Here is a 17946-nt window from a genome sequence, read left to right as displayed (position 1 = left end):
CACAGCATTAGCCACACACAATAGTCACCCAGGTGACTGGATGGGGGATACAATACCCACCTGTGTGGGCAAATGCAGAAACTACAGCCCTGAGCCACAATGCAGACCATTGTCATGTGGCCTGATGCCAAGGTATACCCATCGCCTACCCTTGTATAGCCTGCTGGCACAGATGACCACCACACACCAGTGCAGACATGCACCCATGCATGTCAGTACTGGCACCCTGTGTGTTTGTGTTGTATGGTGTGTATGTCCACATCCACACTCACTACAACCCCCATGGGCATACTGAAGCATGCTGTCTGATGTCCGACACCTCCTCATGATCTTTGCCCATACAACCTCTGTATGCCATGTGGTGCATGTGATACCTTCACAGTGATGTGTTGTGGCAATCCCACTACTGAGGAGTTGTACTCCTGGCTGTGCCAAGTGTGTAAATGTGTGTGCATCCCTGTGAGAGTGTGGCTGTGTTGACACTGGCACCTGTTCATGTGGACAGACACGTGTATGTCACCTACCATATAGCTACAGTATCCCTGTTTCAGATGCCACTCACCATCACATATATGTTCTGAGTGCTCCACAACAGTTAACCCATGTGGCGCAACTGCATTGAACTGTGATAGCACTACATAGTTGTCGCGGGTTTGATACCCTGTGCTGGTAGATGTGTGACACAAACATGCTTCAGTTTTACTCTCTCACCCCTCCCTGACATGTATTTGTCTCTGTCTGCCTCTCCCACTCCCTCTCTGGTGGATGTGGAGACCCACACCTGCTTTGCTTAGGCAGCAGCATGTGTATTTTAAGTGATGCTCATGATCAGCTGATGGCCTCTGCACATATTGCAGCCCTCCCCTAGCTGATTGCATGTGGAACAGCTGTGGTAACATTCCCATAGCCAATTGCATGGAAACACACTCCAGTATCTAGGAACATCATGGTGCTGTTGGCCCTTTTCATTCAGTGTGAACAGGAACTAGATCTGTTGTTTGGCAAACAGCATCTCAGATGGATTGGAGATTTACCTCTAACAACATACACTGTGCAAAGAGGGAAACAAACAGGAGGGGCAAGTGCCTGACCTAACTACAGACTGTAAGTGCTGCTATACTGCATTTGGAGTAATGTTGATTTCACAGTGTTTGTCTGGATATGGCTGTCGTACATGTCTCAATACCTGCCATGTCAGTTCCATGTTTATGAGGAATCCCCATCTGCGGAGTAATCTGTAGACTGGGCAGTGTTGTGCCTTTGGTTTCATATGTTACCCATGGAGCATCTATCTGTGGACTGCAGAAGGTAGTGTGAGGATTGCAGTCTGTAGATGGTGAAGGCCATGACAGTTACTGACTTCATATCCCTCATAGGACATATGTTGCAACAAACCCTGTTACAATAGTAAATGTATGAGGTTATCACAGTAACATGTCAATATCGGCCCTGTGTATGTGCTTCCAGCCACAACTCTGTCATCCTTTATACATATGTCATGCAGGAAGTGGTGCATATGTGCTGCACACCATAATTAGTGTCATCATATCTGATAACAAGCCAGTGATATATCAGACTGCTACACATGTTATGTACAGTAGGGGTTATATTTCATGACATAACCTGGACATTCTGTGGATGTTTGTACAGTACTGAGGTCTGTGTACATATGGTAAATGTTGACAGTGTGTGTGTATTGTTAATATGTACTTTAGCCTGTGTACAGACTGTGGTAGATGTCATTGTTCTAGTTCCCCTCCTATCTGATGTTACATGCTGCCCACTGTATGGTACCATATTGGCGTACATGTTTGTAGGGCCATACACACATGTCCCTTACCACAGACAGCCATCAGACCAAACTGTGTAGCAGCCCAGTATATGTAGGGTCAGTCTGTGAGTGGCACATATGAGGATGGTGTAGAACAGATAGTTCATATACTGTAATATTATGCTAGCTTACCATATGTGGCTTGGCTGTGTTCACATTGGTTGTGGTTATGCACTTTCACACAGGTATATCTTACCCTGGGCTGTGACATGCCTGTTGAGCCTGCTATATATGCAGGTACATGTGCATTCCCCCATAGGAGATGTAGGCCAGTGTTCAGCCAGTCTACCTGTAGCCTGCACAGTGCATTGTTACATGCCTAGCAGCTTAGTATACTTACCCAGTGAGATGTCATGTGCAGATACTTGCCAGATGTACTGCTGCCGAGCCTCCCTTAACAGTCATGTATGTCAGACAGAGCAGTGGGATGCTATACAGATGTATGTCAATATCTAGTGGGTAGTATGTGGCCATGGCACACCTGTACCAGTGGTCATTATGTGTTAGGCTAGACAGGAGTGTGTGAATGCATAACCTATGGTGGCAAATGTATACCAGTCATTATGTGTTTACCCATCTACATGGCCATCTACATCCATATTGTTGGGCATGGTACACATGTTGTGCACTAAGGGCTTATGTGTATACCTCTGGACTGTACAGGGTGTGTCAGAATTTCCACATGTATTGGCCAATATCTCTGCTGCAGTCCACAGGGGCATTACATGCTAGCAGCGGTACTTTACAATTATGTCCTTAGGATGGGAGGCTGGCCTAATGGTTAAGGTGTTTGCCTTACAAACACAAGGTACAGGGTTTGATTCTCACAAGGGATAATTGGCTAGGCTTTAAATGGCTCACAAGGGCAGTTAGCTTAGTACCAATCTATAAACCTATGAATCTATGTCTGTCAGTAGCCAATGGCACACATGTTATAAGCATGTCTGTGAAGACAATCTCAATGACAGTCGCAATAGTCTACTAATATACCTGCAATACATACCTGACATCCCCTTGCACTATGTCTTTGGGACTATAGGGGCTAGGGTAGGGCTACACTCCATGTCCAGGACATATGGTGGAAATATATGTACATATACTTATCCAGATAGCCAGCACTTCGAATTACCACTGTCATGGCAACCACCCACTATAAATCCCTACATCATGTGGGCATGGTTCCTTTACATTTCCTGTGTGATGGACATCCTTCCTGTGTGTGGGCATCAGTGTTACAGACAGTAGGTAGCAATATGTCTTACAGGAGAACCGGCACACTCAGGGCAGCCACTTATTTGTAGGAGGATCAGGAACTACAGACAGACTGTAAGTAGAGTTGTGATATGCTTTGTATAGTACTGGTGTTACAGGTGTGTGTACATACTAGTTTTCCTTGGAATGCAGTCTGTCTGCATAGCTCACAACTGTGGGTCTATCCTCTTGCTGGACAGAGGTGTGCCTATCATGTTTTGTCTGTCCACCACACAGGTCCTGTGTCAGATATTACACTGGCAGTGTGCGTGTTGAGTACTATCAGTACATGGCTACATCCATTTCTTTTTCTAACCTCAATTCCCTGACTACGGGTATGTTGCAGACTATCCTGTAACATCAGCAACTTGCTTAGTGTATGGCAATAGTTTTCCACATATGTGCCTGTGTTCCAGCCTCTGTCCTCCACCTACATTCCAAGCTTTGCACATATGTCATGGTGTTGGGGGTTGTTCTGTAATGGGCTGTGAGCATATCACACCGCCATTGCTGCCATCAGTCCACTGCTGTTATATCCCCCACACATACAGTGGGGCTGGGGCCATATATGTGTGGGCATCACCCTTATGCACTCCAGAGGCCAGTGTATGTAACAGTGGTATATGGCCCTGTATTATTGAGTCTAGGGGGAGCACCATAAATGACTTAGGCTGTTACAAAATGTGGGGGTATCAGGGGTGAGCTGCTGTAAGGTATCTGGATGTACAGTACCATATACTTCACCTATATTTACATTACTTACATGAATTGGGGTAATGCAAGCCTACTGCCTCCTGCCATACAGACTGTTCTGTTTGTCAGTGTGCTCATGATGGTGTCAGTTATGCCTTGTTATGTAACAGTTGCAACCCATTTGATCACATAACGTCTTTACCACCTACTGAGTTTGTACAGAGTGTAGATAGAGGCTGCTGAACTATACACCTGCATTACATACTGTTGATTGTTTGGTATCCTGTGGCCCAGTCTGTCGTCACTATTGTACAATATGAAGGCTTGGCCTGGACAGCAACAGTTGTAAACCTTTCCAGACTACTGTATTAGTGTAACTGTTTCACGGTTGCAGTACTCTGTTTATATGGTTGTCAGTGTCTGAACAGCTATATGACATGGCATATAGAACTGTAATAGTACACAATTAAAGGTTTTCCATTTCTGCAAACCTGTGTGTGGTGTCTTTCCTATGACCTCTCTATAGGTATATGTTGCAGGCAACGATTGACATATGTATGGGTGGCCCATACAGTGTCCAATTGTTCAGGTGTTAATTGTAGGCATAGTGGCTATTCCATATTGTGTGCACCTTCTTCATATGTATCTTACTGTACATATATCTGCGTGTGTATGTGTAGTCACATGTATATCTATCTATCTATATAAATATATGTATATATATATATATATATATATATATATATATATATATATATATATATATGTATATCTGTATCTGCATATCTGTGTCTGTGTATCTGTATCCTGCAGATGTTGATGGCTTCCACATATTACATTTCCTATGGGAGGCAAACTGTATTGCATGATATGTTAACAATACCAGCCTGACATCATACAGGTGGGATGGCTTACTGTTAACATCTTGTGGCCATGTTGTGTCAGGTCCTGGTTATGGGATCTGCAACACTTGGTAGTGTATTGCAGGGAGGACGTGTTTGGCTGTGGGGGGGGGGATGCCTATTCATACAAGATGTATAGTGTGTTTGGCCTCACAACCCCATTAATGGTGTATGTGGACATATGTGTGTTTGTTAATCTGCCATTGCCATCTACAGACGTATGGCCATATATATCTATATAGATATATATATATCTGCTAACATATATATAAAACTATGTCCGTATAGACCTACATAGATATATATCTGCCTACACATATGTAACGTGCTGTGTATATGGAGACATATAGGTGTAGACACATATATGTTGATGTAGGCATTTGCATGTATATATGTGCATATATATATATTGATAAATATGTACATAGTTTTAGACATATATATATATATATATATGTTGTATCTGTTTAGATATTAATATATCACGTCTATATCACATTATCGAAAGTTTACTTAATTGAATCAATAAAGGTCGAACAAAATTGATCGATTAAGTAAAACCTCGAATAACGTAAAAAAACCCAAATTTTAAAAAATAACTAAATGGCGTAGGCAGGGGGCAAGCCTCCCTCCACCCCCCCACACCCCCCCACTTAAATATACCAACTCCAAGACCGCACTACACTGAGATAAACAGAAATCTCCCCTTACGGAGATTTCCGTTTACTTGCACAATGTTCTTCACTTTCGATATTGTTGTGTGAACAATATCAGACTCGATATTGTCAGCTTACGACAATGTGAAGTTGGTATACATTCTCTGTATTTTTGCATGACTGGACTGGATATGTTTCTGAAAACATCAAATTTCCTTGTATCTGTCATGGCTTAGTGGTAAATCACTTTGTCTATGGTTTGCAGGGTCCTTGGTTCGATCCTTGCAGGAGCTGTTTATTTTATTGCTGGGCAGAACACCAGCGGTTGGATATTGAGTGATTAAGGCACTCTAAAGCAGTTGTAAGCAGGTTTTCATAGGTTTGTGCAGAGGTAAGCACTGCTAACTTCCGGTTACAGTGTCTTACACTCAGTTAGCTGCTATATTGCTTAACCTGTATAGGCAGTGCTTACCCCTGTACAAACAGGCTTAAACCCGCTTACTGCTGTTTAAAAGTGCATACTGCTGCTTAGCCTTGTGCTAATTTCTTTAAAAGAAAAGAAAAAAGGGTTGATAGGAAAGTGGGGAAAAAGGGACACAAAGAGGGAAAGACAGTGAGGAAAACAGATAGGCATATACAGGAAGGTTGTAGGGAAAGTCCATAGCTGCCCATTTTTCTACAGCTACAGCTATAAATATACACTGAATTTGTAGGTAGATTTGGACACTCAAACCCCTGGGAGAGGGGTGAGGACAACATAAATTTGTTGTGATGCCAATTAGACCAGATTACATGTGTCCAGTGGACATGTGTGTGAAATGGACAGCTATGCATGGGGCGAGATTTTTTTGTGGGAACAGATTGCCCTTTTTTTATTTCAGATGACAGTGGGATGTTGGAGAGGGGTAGTAGGTATATTTTGGGAGGTAGGCTGGGTAGCTTAACAGACAAGACAAACAAGACGCATACAGGGGCAGTATATGACACATGTGGGGGTAAACACCATGGACGGAGAGGAGTGTTTGGAAGTCGCAAGCCCATGAGCCTGCAAATTGAAACAGTGGGATTGAGGTCCCCACCCATGGGCAGTCTCCACTGCAGGGCCTATGGAGGAGGAGGTCCCAGGCTGGGTCCCAGATGTGCTGGTGCCCGGTGCCATGGCCTGCTGAGGTGGGACAGGTGGGTCCGCTGGGACCGGCCTTCCCATACAAGCTATGGTGTTGCAGTTTACAGACAGATAAGGGTTAGTAATAGTCAACAGCATTCAGGATTTTTGATTCCTGGATGCCCCAGCGGTGCGCTCTAAATTGAGTGCCTTCACCCACTCCAGCCATTCTGCCTGCAGTAGGAAGCTACAACCAGTTATGGGTAGTATTCTCACCTGTGGGGTTTAAATATTGCCAATTTCCCACACTTTTCTGTGATTGGCTGGTTTTGAATAGGCTAAGCTATGGGCACACCTGCTTACCTAAGGTTGGCACTGCTTAAAGAGGTATACCACTAGGCAGATTGGATTGGCTACCCTACACATTGCTTACACTTACTACATTGAGCTGTGCAGCGGTTAGCATTGCTTAATAGTTAATTAGCATTGTATTTGACTTTTGGCAGTGATTTATTATTCATTACAGATTATATATGTGTCTGGTATCCATGCTTCATGTGAACATACACTGTATGGGGCCCTGGGGACTTCTACACTTTATTACAATAACACCTCACATCTATGCTTACTGCAATATTCCAGTTCACATATTTATGTTATGTAGCAGGTTATACAACATCACACTGTACATAGATTCAGTTCACATGTTTGGTTTGATTTTCCTGTGGTGAGGATTAGTTTGCTGATATCTCATTCATATGTATTGCTATGATGGCTTAGTGGTTAACTACTGTGACTATAGCGTACAGAGTCCTGAGTTTGAGCCTTGCAGAATTTTGTTGCTGGGCAGAACATGGGTCATTGGGTACAGAGTGATTAACGCACTTTAAAGCAGTTGTACGCGGGTGTGCGCGGGTTTGCACAGAGCTAAGCACTGCTAACCTCCGGTTACAGTTTCTAACACTCAGCTTCTACTTTGCTTAATCTGTGTAGGTAATGCTTACCCCCTGCACAAATGCACTTAAACATGCTTACTACTGCTTATTTGTGTTTAAACCTGCTTACTAGTGCCTTATTCATTATGACACTGACACTTCACATGTGTATTTACTGCAGTACTCCAGTTCACATTTAGATGTTATTTAGTAGGTTATACTGCAAATAAATGAATAAAAATTGTTCATATACAGAGTTCACATGGAGAATGGTATGTGCTGCAGTGGGACTCGAACCAGGAATACCTGCTCATTAGGTGGATGCCCTGCCCACTACACTATTGCTGTGCTGCTTCATTTGCATATATCTTCCTTGTTATCCTCTTCAGCCTTTTAAGCTGCTTTAACCGTAGCTAAGCGGTGGGCATACCCACGCACCTACGGTTAGCTGTACTTGGATTTAAGAAAAATATAACGGGTTTTCTTTGGTTTATTTATAGGTACTGTTGCTGTTGTACACATGGGGGACTGTTGGTTCATAGGTTCATAGGTTGGTACTGGGCTATCTGCCCGAAGGCATATATTAGCCCAGCCACATTGTGCGGTATTCACCGCCCCTTTAGTAGTTCCCTAGACCCCTGTACTAGCAGCTAGTACCCTTGGCCCCTATCTAGTAGTGCTGTTGGTGTGATCCCCAGTGTGAACTTTCTGTTACCCATCCACTCATCCAGGTTCCTCTTGAAGAGTGATAGTGAGGGGCTCTGTCTTATGTAGATCGGGACCCTGTTCCATAGTAAGGGAATGGTGGGGATATGCAGGCACCTATGAGCAGCCTTGCTCATTTATTTCCCCTTTCTGCTGTTCTACTTTGCAAGGGTGTGTTTCTTCTGAGAGCTCTGCTTTCAGACATGCACCCTGCACTTGTACACTCTCCTTGTATGCCTAGGAGGTTGGGCAGCGCGCCTTCATTAATATACATGGCGCACTGCTGTCCTCCTCCTAAGAGGCCGCTTCCGTGCAGGACTAGACTAGTCCTGCACGGAAGATTAGTAAATCTGAGGGAAAGAGAATTTATGCTTATTAACAAAGAGACATTTTGTGACATCACATTTTAGACTGTTTTTTTTCAATTCAAAATCTTCTTGGAGAATGTGAAAAAAGGAAAGACTGTAACTAATGGAATCTTTATGTGATGAAAGCATTTAACGGAAACAAAAAAGAAAATTCATGTGCAGTTTCAAACAAAGGAAGAAAGAGATATTTTGAAAGGATATTTGAAAACGTTATGTAGGGGGGGCGGAGTCTAGATGGCTAACTGGTAACAGCAACTTTCATAGATGATAGACTTAAGAAAGATGGAACTCACTGTGAATCTCTTTTACAGCAGAAAACCTGGCTAATCAGTAAAATAGATGATTTAGAGAACAGAGAAAGGAGAAATAACATTAGAATTGTTGGTCTTCCAGAAAAAACAGAAGGTGAGTACATTATTTTATTTCTTAACTCTTGGGTTCCAGACATATTAGACCTAAATGAAGGTCTATCAAATGGTATAGAAAGAGTACACAGAGCTACAGGGAAACCTATTCCTTCTTCTTCCAATATGCCTCCTAGATCTATTATTGTGAAATTCTTGTCTTATTTAGACAAAGAACTTGTTCTCAAATCTACCTGGAGAGGTCATCCATTGACATATAATAAGTGTCAAATTAGATTTGACAATGACTATTCTTCATGAGTCTCGGAACTAAGGAAAAAAACTGGCCTTTTGTGAGATTTTTGAAACAAAATAAAATAAAGGCACAACTTGCTTTCCCTGCAAGAATCAGAATCCTTTATTCAAATGACATAAGAACATTCAACAATGTCGAAGAAGCTATAACTTTCATCAAAAACAACAACATAACTGCAATTCCAGAAGACATGGATTGGTCATCTTCTACCACTTTAAAAAGAACCTCTGAGAAAAATAACTGGACTGATATGCGAAAGAAGAAACTGAAAACTGATCCTAGAAACTCTGGAGTCAGTACTTCTCTCAAAGCATCAACTAGGACTTGAGTTCACTTCTAATCATTCAAAAAAGTATGTATTTTTACCTAACATACACCTATAAGAATGTTTTCTTATATTTTCTGATTGAACTTTACTAAGATTACATCTTATATTTCATGTGTTTAGACTTCTCTAATGGTCCTTAATATAACTACTTACTAAGAACCCATATAATGATTCATAGATTAGTACTAAGCTAGCTGCCCTTGTGAGCCATTTTAAGCTTAGCCAATTATCCCTTGTGAGGGTCAAACCCTGCACCTTGTACTTGCAAAGCAAACACCTTAACCATTAGGCCCCTAATAGCTTGTTCAAGTGACACCCTTGATTTTTTCTTCATTAGCAGCAATTAAACTTATGCTGTATGCATTTATACTTTATACAATTCTTAATTTGAAATGGTTTTTGATTTTTAAATACATTTATTACAGTATTTTATAATTTAGACTTTAGTTACTATTCTACTCAATTTTAGCATTCTAACATTCCATTATGACTGTTTACTGTCACTCTTGTTTAAAATAGCCTTGAGCTAACAAATGTTGTCTCTCCTCTAAAATAGAATCTACATAATTAACAAGGAAGCTCTCATCCTAAAATATAGGAATATGAAGAATTAAATGTTTTTACACACAGTTATAGGTAGATTAAACTAAATTAACCTCACCTATTATCTATCCCACACATTTATACCGCATACGTATATACAGCTTTATAGTTGTTACTGATGAGAGCTTCCATCACACATTCTCTGACTTCACTTGTCTATTCCAATTGATTAAATAATCTGATTAGTTGAGATATTTTTTTCTTTCATATTATTTATTTACTAAATATTAATGTCTTCTATGGTTAGAAAATGTTTCAGTTTTTAGGAAGTTGCCTGTCTAGATCAGTTTGTGTTATACATCAGTGAGTGCACTGTATGGATTTACACCGTTGCTTTACTGTTGAGTCGTGCACTGTTTAGTTTAAGGATGTATGTTTGGCCAGGCTAGTTTGTAAACTTAGAGATACAATAATGAAGGTTCTGTATATTTGCTGATGAGGATAGACTCTATGTTGTGCGATGCATGTTTTCACAGTTATTTCTGTCAACTGCACGAACGATGCTGTGGGGAGGGCTGAAGCTCCTTGAAGATTGGTGGTGAACAGTGCCTGTTATGGGATTTGACAGGTTAGTTTACTGCGTTGTTGTGTTTCGTGATTGCCTGGGATGGTGAAATATGTGAACAGGTTTGTTCCTTGTTGGGCCATGGGAAAACTCTCGATGTAGTTGTGGATCTGTTGTTACGTGGTCTATTACATTGTTGACACTTATTTTGGGTGCTTTTCTGTTGCCGGGCAATGGATCCAATACACCAGTGAGTGCTTGTGGTGATCGCATGGCAGTTGCATGGGGCAGTTGTTTTGAGGGGGAGAGACACTGGCGTGCTGCAGAGTTTGTCTAGTTTCTGTGGGAATGTGGATGGTCGAGGAGCGTGCAGCAAGAGTAAGTTAGTAAATTACCCCTTTTATTCATTTTTTGAGAACAATAGTCAGGTAGGATGTCTGATTCGGGGTCTGTGTCCCTCTGTTTTGATTAGATTGCCCAGATCTCCTGCGTTGGCGGGATGGCAGATATACATTATGTGTTGTGTAGTGGCTTGCTATGAGTGAATGCGGATGTGAGTGGTGCTTACAGGTAGGCTGTTAGTGGCTCTTGGGGTACTCGATCCTAGAGCTTCTTCCATTTAAACAGCCAGTGTCCCTTGTCTTGGAGATGGAAGCTTTAGAGCTGGAAATCTGCTCAAAGTGGTGCGCATGAGTGCAAAAAAATGGGGTAGCTGGTCACTGTTCTGGCTTTTTATTACTTTATAGTTGTGCGGTTCAACTCTTGTGTGGATGTCCATTCGAAATAGTTGATCTGCTCCTACCTATACCTCTCAACTAACGCAGATTTTGTTTTGGATTTTAGTTGAGCCTCTTAACTTGTCATGATAGTAGTGGCTTAAGATAAATGTCATTCTATATTTGAAAGTTATAAACTGGTATCATTCAGAAGATGTATGTTAACTCAGTCCCCTATCCTGTCAGGTTAATAGATGAAGTGTCTCCAAAAATTTTTAAATTTGCACTCAACTTTTTTGGCTATGTTTAAAGCTGCTAATTCCTACTAAGTTATTGTAATGCTGCTAGTTTCTAGCACCCTGCATGCAGCTGTTTTCACAACAGATTTTTGTTCTCAATTTACATCAATTATGCACCTCAGTAACGTCTCTATATATAGATTTTATGTCATCAGTTTAGGTTCTCTATAGCCAGTACTATTTGCCTAATTTATAAGTAAGTGAGGCTGGTATGTCTTTAATGTTGGCTGAGGTTTTATCCAGTATCTTAATGTAGTTGAAAAGAAGTGTGTGTGGTATTCACATCACCAGTAGCGATCACAGTTTTTCTTACAATAGGCATCCTATGAAACAACAATGCATTTAGTGTAGGAAGTGATGGGAGTTAGTCTAAATTAACTATAGCAGATGACTAATGGGTAAATTAGTATTTTGCTTTTATTTATTTAAAACTATAGACAAGATTAAATACATAGTAGGCAGAAATGAACTTGCAAGTATTGATTCTTAGTTTTAATCTACAAACGTATAATATAAGCTATCTGTTTAGTTAAATTTCTGATCCAGATTTTTCTATGGGTTGTGTTTAGCAAACTTGAAATGGGTTTTAAGAATACCTTTTAGATGACAATAAATAATAAAGATATGCATAACAACTCAGTAGAAATATGAATCCCTAGAGAATATAAATTGCCATATTTCTGGAATAAGATGCTTATACTTTCAATTATAAACAATACTTCATATCTTTTTCGATTTGGGTAAATTCATAACACTAGTATTGACTACATATATTCAATAACTTAAGGCATTATTTTTTGCGTATAGTACAATGGAACTAATACAGAATTTTGATTTGGATTGACTATGCTGTTAATCACTACCCAAAAAGAATGTAAGTAATATTATTCATAACTTAGTGAACTAGTACATTACTAACTTTATTATCCTTGTATTAATGAATATTGATATTGAGGAAATCTGTGGCTGATGATTTATAATAGTTCTTCAATTGTCCTATTGATAGTTAAAAATGAAACTCTTTACGCAGTGGAAATAATGATGCTTTACATCTAGTGTACTCTGTTCTGTTATACTTATCCACTAAGCAATTTTATAATCTAAACATGCCAGAAATGAAATTGGATAAATATTTGTATTTTAATAAATGTGATGCTTCTATATCTGGCATGCTTCATTGAGTCTACTATGTGTAATTTGATTATATGCTATATTATTTAAATATTAAAAGTTTACAAGTTTAATTCCCACAATATGTTCATAACTGTAGTCTTTTTATAGTATAGTGGACTCAAAAGACAGAAGGGATTCTTTTAGTCATCGTTAGATAATTCATTTCAACTCTAGTAAATGAACTTACTTATACTAACTTTGTTAATGGCTAGTATATTCTTTAATTTGAAGTAGTTAAGGCATTGACAAAGTAGATAATATGGAAAATTTATGTATTTATGTTTATTTATGCATCTATTTATTTATTACTAAACTATGACTATTTTATTTGGTTACAGTATTTATCATTAAATAGGTTTCATCAATCATTATACCTAGACTTTCTTTATACTTTGAATATTTTATAACTTAGCATTAATGTTTTTATTATATGAAATCTTCCTCTGTTCTATACACTTACAATTATTTAAAATTGTATTTACTCCCATTAACAATTGATTTGAATAAGCTGCTTCTATTACATCAGTTTCAAATCTATTTCCTTTATGTATTACAAATTTCATCTATTCATTCAATTCTAACAACAAATGTGGATATATAAACTAATTTTAGATCTCGTATTAACTCATACTGGAGCTCAGACATGTTATTGTCATTAATCACTTTTTGTTTGTCAGGAAGGTTAATCTGTTTGAACTTAAATGTTCACTCAGATTAGAAGTGCATGTCACTTCATGTTTTTTAAAGTTTTCAATAAACTCTTTAGTAATATGGTTACTCTTACTTATTTTTTATTCAGTATTCAAATCTTCATTTTATTGGCCTATATTTAATAAAACTTTATACAATTTGTTAGGGAGAACTAAACTAACTAATTCACACAATTTTTTTCAAGATAAAGTTACAGTCTTTATTATCCAGTCAATAGCAAACATGAAAATTTCAATTAACTCACAAGAAAGTCATACTTGATGGATTTAACCTTACTATCCTTAAATGTTAATGGATTAAACAATCCAAGAAAAAGATCCAATTTCCTTAGATACTTGACACTGAATAAAATTCAGGTTGTATTTATTCAAGAATCCCATCTAAAATCAGATGATAACTTTAATTGGAATCCATTGGAATATATAAATCTGTCTTGCTCATCATACAAGAAAAAAAAAACAAGAGGGGTTTTAATACTTTGGAGGAAAAACATCATCATTCCCCAAATTATTTATAAGTATGAAGACAAAGAAGGTCTTATTTCAATTGTAATAATTTGATTTAATAATAGAATATGGACACATGTTAACACCTATTGGTTTCATGGTATAGTGATAGGAACTGTTAGGAAACATTTAGAACTAATTAACAAAGTTTATAAGGGTATTTTGATTCTTGGCGAAGTCTTCAACTGTACTTTAGACATTTCTGAAACCTCAAATAAAAATCACTTCCATCTTACTTCTCTAGGAAAAGCTCTAAGAAATTGATGTGAGAACCTAAATCTAATTGACACCTACAGTTATAAAGACCCTAACTCACTATCCTTTTCTCATCGTGATTATAGATTTGGCACCGAAACCAGAATTGATAAACGTTATGTATCTCAAGATTTAAGTATGAAAATAATTAACTTTTCTATAATCCCTTTCCCCTTTTTGGATCATAATTCACTTGTTTTAAAACTTGAAATTGATTTTAAAAGGTTGGTCTTCACAACAAGGATACCAGCATACATCACCAAACTACCACAATTCAAGCCATGGTTAGATCACGAAATTCAAAAATTTCTTGACATTAACCAATCAAATGAAATATGTTTGACAATTCTCTGGGATACACTAAAAGCTTACTTATTTGGTAAAATTCTAGCTTGGTTTAAAAATAAGACTAAAGAATGGGAACTGGAACTTCATAATAATCAAAATAAAGCTTATAAGTATCAATAAAGATAATTCACAACATCCAAAAACAAAAAAAGCAAACAATTACAGACTTAAATAACAAATACAATGAAATATTAACTCATAAAACAAATTTGGCATTAGAAAAACTAAAAATCAACTCACACTCAATGATGCCCAAACATCTACATAATCTTTCAATGAGTTAAAAGACAAGCCCCAGATAACAATATTACAAAAAGCATTCATGAAGGTAGAAATAATAAAATGCTATCAGACATTAGTGATATTCTTGAAGCCTTTAAATATCATTACTCTGACCACCAACTCAATAATTCAGCACAATTTCAACATCTAGATGTAGATAAAAGTTTACTTAAAATAAATAAAATTCCAGATAAACTAAAATCTGCGATCTTAAAACAAATTTCTCTTAAAGAAGTAGTTGATAAAATTAAAGAAAGCAAAAATAATAAAGCCCCTGGGATAGATGGAATTATAATGGAACTATATAAGTTATTGCCTCCCTCAGCCATCTCAATTTTCCATAAAGCCTTAAATGTAATTCAAACCGATAATTTAATTCCTCCCTCTTGGAAATATTCCCTAATCACTCTTATATTAAAAGAAAATAAAGATCCAAAACAATGTAATTCCTATAGACCACTTTTCTTGCTAAATAATGACTACAAGATATTTGTATCCATTCTTGTAAATAGAATTAAAAAATCCTTAACATATATTATAAATTCTGATGAGTCTGGTTTTATTAACAATAGGCAGACTTATGATAATATTTTAAGAAAACTGTCCCTTATCAACATTTTAAATAGGGACAATCGAGAAGCTCTTCTAATAGCCCTCGATATTGAAAAAGCTTTTGATATGTTGAAATGGGATTATCTCTTCAAAGCTTTAGAAATCTTTGATTTTCCATCTCATTTCATTACTTTGATAAAAAAATCTATATAAAAATAATCTTGCGTATGTAAAAGTAGGCCCTTTTACTTCAGAACCCATTAAAATACTCAAAGGTACAAAGCAAGGATGTCCTTTGTCGCCCATTTTATTCGCTCTTGCAATAGAATTATTTGCTATTACATTACACCAAAACACAAAAATTAAAGGTATAGACATTTATGATCAATTTAATTCCAAAATCATGCTCTTTGCGAACGATATACTTTTAACTCTGAGTGTCTCACAAGAATCTCTTAAAGAGTTAGATCTTCAGACTAAAAGGTTCTCTGATAGCTCCGGTTTACATATAAGTGAATCTAAATCTATATGCATTTAAATAAAAAACAAATTTCTTTCATAACTCCAGTCCATTTAATAGGAAAACAGGTCTCTTCTACAAATTACCTAGGAATTATTATTGATGACAATATTAATAACACTCTGTCTACAGACTATAAAAAAGTCTTAAATACCATAAAACTAATCAATGACAAATGGAATTATTCCTAAAGTTTGAGGATAGACTTCAATTACTAAAGATGGTATTATTACCAAAAATAAACTATATAGCTCAAGTCATTCCAATGCTACCTAATAAAAAACTATTACAAGACATAAATAAAATTCTTTTAAATTTTCTCTGGTTCCCTAAATGAAATAGGATAGCCTATGCTCATCATATTAGACCCTGGGAAATGGGAGGAATTAATTTTCCAGACTTAGAGACATATATTAAGGCTTCTATATTCAAAATAGTTTTCAACTGGATAGACCCAAAAATTTCATCAGCTTGGAAATCCCTTCATATTTCTAGTTTTTTAAATGAGAATAAACTCACAAAAATACTCTTTTAAATTATGTCTTAATTTACAATTTAACGTTTCGAAACCCACCAACTCAGTCTTCATAAACTGCATCTACAACTCATTTAGATCTTTCATAAACTCAAACTTAGACATTAAATTATGGTGGGAACTCTTAATTCCTTTCAAAATAAATAAAAACTTTCCCAACAATTTACAGGAAAACATTATAAATAATTGGGAACTAAAAAATTTTACTTGTTGGCAAGATTGTATTAGGAACTCATCAGTCTTAAACATACAACAAATAATAAACACCTTTGATATTCCAAATTCAGATTGGCTTATACTTCAAAGCATTTTATTTCATCCTAAAGAGTTATACAGAATAATCAATAATTCCTCCTTTAGTTCTGAACCAAAAATTAATTTCCATTATCCAAGAAATGGTTTATAATAATCATAATTGGTCTAATTTAACCTCATTGCTCTATAAAAACTTAATAATTTACAAAGTTAATCCAAAACAAAACTTCTGAAACTTTATTACTAAAGGTCATCAGATTAACCTCTCCTCTGAAAACAAAATTAATTTATTGTAGTCTATTAAATTAACTTCCAATCTACAAGCTTGGAAGGTTTTTCATGGAATTTCTTACACAGGGCATTTTAAACCCCCAATATGATAGCTAAAATGGACTCTTCTAAACATTTGATATGTTGGAGATGTTCTCAGAATTGTAATGCTGATTGGAGTCATATATTTTTGAGTGTATCAAAATTAAAAAATTCTGGGAGGAGATTGGAAATTTCCTTCAAGCTATTTTTTTCAGATTCCTTCATACTAACTAAATCCATTATTTTTCTGAATGTAACTGAAACAAATGTTATGAGCAAAAATAATTTGTATCTACTATTGACTATACTAGCAATTGCTAGGAAATGTATTACAAGAAAATGTAAAACTTCATCTGAACCCAACGTTCAAGAATTTATGACTCTACTAGAAGAAACAATACATATGGAAACAAAGGTAAACAAGAATCTTCCCTAATAAATGGATCAACAATCCTTGGAAGAAAGTTTTTTCTCTCATTGAGACTTTAAATATCTCCACATCTTCTAAGTACTTGGAGAAATTACACTGATTTTTTTGTTATGTGTAACTACCTCTTTCTAACTCTAAGTTATTCTCATTTTTTTTCATATAGGCCATATGTACATATTGTATATAGTTTGTCTTTGTTTCATTTGTATTCTAGTAGAAATTATGTTTTGTCTTTTTGAAAATCAATAAAATATTTGGAAAAAAAATGAAAACTTTATGTAAAAAAGTACTTGACATTGCAAAAGTTTATGACAAAACCAGTTTATGGACTTGTGACTAGGATTGTACTATTGGGTTAAAAGTAGAAAGAGAAAAACTATATATATATATATATATATATATATATATCATGCATGATAAATGTGGAAGGGGACAGGGATATTGTAAAATACGGGGACAATTCAAAACATTTTTGTGGAAAAGGATATTTGATAAGTGTCAATGAAAACA

Source organism: Protopterus annectens, chromosome 3.part1 (assembly GCF_019279795.1).
Source record: "Protopterus annectens isolate FY-2018-M chromosome 3.part1, PAN1.0, whole genome shotgun sequence".
In the NCBI taxonomy this organism is placed as follows: Eukaryota; Metazoa; Chordata; order Ceratodontiformes; family Protopteridae; genus Protopterus; species Protopterus annectens.
The sequence above is the reverse complement of the archived record's forward strand: the minus strand, read 5'-3'. Positions refer to the sequence as shown.